The 3,828-nt window shown below is 36.5% G+C and overlaps 1 non-coding gene across 1 annotated transcript; it reads right to left on the reverse strand.

Moving 5' to 3' along the window:
* Positions 1-731: 731 nt before the first annotated feature.
* On the reverse strand, positions 732-837 carry LOC121229997 (small nucleolar RNA R71). The gene has a single exon (XR_005927948.1). It is a non-coding gene; the product is annotated as a small nucleolar RNA R71 (small nucleolar RNA).
* Between the last annotated feature and the right edge of the window lie 2,991 nt (positions 838-3,828).

Genomic DNA, 3,828 nt, shown 5'->3' on the forward strand with positions numbered 1-3,828 from the left:
GATCAAGTTTTTGGCGCCATTGTCGGGGAACTAAAATATTAGGAACACTCAAATTTTATTACTTTAGCCATTTATTTTTCTTGCAATCTAATTTTATTTTTAATTTTATTCTAATTTACTAATTTTTTTCTTTCTTCTGGCAGGTTTTTATAGTTTATGACTAGAGGAAACCTGTCAGGGCCACTACTTTTTGACGAAGAAATCGATCGTACAGTTCGCAGAAACCAAAGAGAAATAAGGCGAAGCCTAAGATACATAGAGAACGAGCAAGAAGACGATACTCAATCCCCAATCGAAGAGATGGCTGAAAAACCAAGACAATCAGCTACCTCCTGCAATTGCGGCTAATCAAAATCCTGCTCCACGCACTATGTATGATTATGCTAAACCTTCTTTAACAGGAACTGAATCAAGCATAGTTAGACCTGTTGTAGCTGCAAATACTTTTGAACTGAAACCTAACACAATTCAAATGATACAATAGTCTATTCAGTTTGATGGTTTGTAGGATGAAGATCCCAATGCTCACTTAGCAAACTTTTTGGAACTATGTGATACATTTAAAATTAATGGCGTTTCTGACTATGCCATTCATCTTCAGTTATTCCCTTTCTCATTGAGGAACAAAGCTAAATAATGGTTGAACTCGTTACCACGAGGGTCAATTACTACTTGGGAACAAATGACCGAAATATTGTTACTAAAATATATTTCATCGGCTAAAATGGCTAAATTATATAATGATATCTCTTCGTTTGTATAGATGGACTTAGAAACTCTTTACGATGCATGGGAGAGATACAAAGACTTACTGAGAAGGTGCCCTCATCATGGGTTACCGCTTTGGCTCCAGGTTCAAACGTTCCATAATGGCCTGAATCCTTCGACTCGACAAATGGTTGATGCAGCTGCTGGCGGAACCATCACTAATAAAACACCTGAAGATGCTTATGAGTTCGTAGAGGAGATGTCATTGAATAACTATCAGTGGCAAGTCATGAGGACAAAGCCAACGAAAATATCCGGTGTTTATAACGTCGATTCGGTCACCATGATCTCTAATCAGGTAAAACTCTTGAATAAGAAAATTGATAATTTTCTTAGTTCTTTACAGGTTCACCTAGTAATGTAGTGCGAAGCAAGTGGAGGTGGAACAAGCCATTCGGAATACCAACCTTATGGCCACAACATGGATAACGAGCAATTAAATTAAATGGGTAATAATCCTCGACCTCAAAACAATCCATATAGTAAAACTTATAATGCAGGTTGGAGGAACCACCCAAATTTATCATGGGGAGGCCAAGGAAATCAGCGACCGCCTCCGGGCTACCAACAGCCACCTTATCAACAGGAAAAGAAACTGAACCTTGAAGAGATGTTCTCAAAGTTTATGTCGGTGTCAGAAACCCATTTTCAGAACACCGAAACAACACTTAAAAATCAACAAGCGTCAATCCAAGGGCTCGAAACTCAGATAGGCCAGCTTTCTAAACTAATCTCCTAACGACCACAAGGTAGCTTGCCAATTAATACTAAATGTAACCTAAGGGAATAGCTCAATGCGATTAATGTTCAAAATGAAGAAGGATTTGTTGAGCCTGAGCTAGAACTGAGGAAAGAAATGGACGTAAGCAAAGGTAAAGGTGAGGTAGATTATAATAAAAACAAACCAGTGACTGTCGAATATAAACCTCATGTGCCATACCCCAACGCGATAAGGAAAGACCATTCAGATGAACAATTTGGTAAATTCATTACACTCTTAAAAAAATTACATATTAACTTACTGTTTATTGAAGCTCTATTGTAGATGCCAAACGCAATGAAATTTTTAAAGGAGCTTTTAGCAAATAAGCGGAAGTTGGACCAGGCGTCGCATGTGGAACTAAACGCAGTTTGCTCAACTATTCTGCAAAATAAGCTACCGAACAAATTAAAAGATCTAGGGAGTTTTACTATTCCTTGCTTGATTGGTATTTAGATGTTAATAATGCATTAGCTGATTTAGGGGCTAGTATTAACGTCATGCCATACAAAATGTTTAAGCAATTAGGTCTCAGGAAACCTAAATAGACTAGGATTAGCATTAAATTATTAGATAAAACTATAAGATTCCCTAGGGGTATTATTAAATATGTGCTAGTTAAAATCGATAAATTTATATTTCATGTGGACTTAATTGTTCTAGACATAGAAGAGGATAGCAACACTCCTTTAATTCTAGGAAGGCCTTTTTTAGCAACTCCTAAAACGATCATTGATGTTGGCACAAGTGAACTCACACTACGGGTGGGAAACGAAACAATCACCCTTCAAGCTCGCAATTTTGGCAACACATCGGAAATTGAAGGTGATTGTTTAAACCATTCTACTAAAACTGACAATATAATGCAACCTACTTTGCAGGAAATGAGTCTGAAATAAGCACATGAGTCATTCTCAAGCAATAGTAGAGGACCTACTCATGAAGAATGAAGACTGTAAATAGAGGAGCTAGATGAATGGCGAACACATAAACTGAGTACACACGATAAACCAAAACTATGCCAGAACAAGCTCGATACCTTTCCAAATCAATTTCAAGCTGGTGATAAAGTCTTATTAGATGTCGCAGATCCTCACATTGTAACATAATTGTTATTTTAAGTAATTTAATGATATTTATATGATATGATGATTATTATCATGAAATATTATGCTTTGTGGTTATTATTGAGTAATATACAAATTATGTGAGCTACTTGATAAATATGAAATGCTACCAAGTATCGGTTCCGACATTCTGTGGAAGACGGCAAAGATGTGTGATCGAGGAAAATCCTGTTTGAACCTTAGGAATAGATTAGGATACAAGTGACATGTCACTAGGATATTTGAGTTCTGAACTCGTTGAGTTGAGTCCGAGTTTGTGAGATGTAACTAGGCATCTGAACTCGTCGAGTTGAGTCTGAGTTCACTTATGGATGTGCACACCCAAGCTCGTTGAGGTGAGTCCGAGTTCACTTATGGGTGGGTTACATGGTAGCTTGGCTACAAATATATTCTGCAGGCTATTGAGTTTGTCTAGCTGTGGGCATGACACTTACGTGCATGTATTCCGTGTATCCGATTATATTCTGAGTGTTCAACGGGTAATTTTGGTGAAGTATTTGTTTATGATCCCAATGAGATAAGGCATTGGTGAGTATGGTTTTGAGTTATGTTACAAGTTGTACAGGTATGTACACTAAACTTATGTGTGATGCCTTGACATGTGATGATCTATGATGTATATAGTATTTGGTGAATATTATGAAAATGACATGCTTTGGAATAAGTAAATTTAGCCTTGGCAGTTTTGGGTTACTGTAGTGATGCAACTTTGGAAGTTCACCATAAATTGTGGAAATTGAATTAGGGGCTGAATAAAATATGAGGTTAAAGCCCAATGAGTCTAGTTTCACATAGAAGAAATGGTATATGCAATCGAAATTTATATTATGAGATATTTAAATTGTTGTGAGACAGAGTCTGAATGAATTCGTAATCCCATGTTTCAATTTGAGAAAATCATTAAAAATTGAATAAAAATAATTATGGGTTGTAATTTATATTATTGATAAACCGTAATTTATACATATTTTTACCCTATGTTAAATGCATTTTATGGATGATTTCTCATTAGAATTGGTGAATTTGATGCTCCTAATGCTTTAATTTCATGTTTTATACTTAGGAGAGCATAGAAAAGCGAAAAGAATGAGAAACGGGCCAAAAACGGAGAAAATGGGCCAAAGTACGAAATCAACATAGCCTGGACCTCCTCACTCAGGTAGACCACATGGC

The sequence above is a fragment of the Gossypium hirsutum genome, chromosome A05 (assembly GCF_007990345.1).
Source record: "Gossypium hirsutum isolate 1008001.06 chromosome A05, Gossypium_hirsutum_v2.1, whole genome shotgun sequence".
NCBI classification, from domain to species: domain Eukaryota; kingdom Viridiplantae; phylum Streptophyta; class Magnoliopsida; order Malvales; family Malvaceae; genus Gossypium; species Gossypium hirsutum.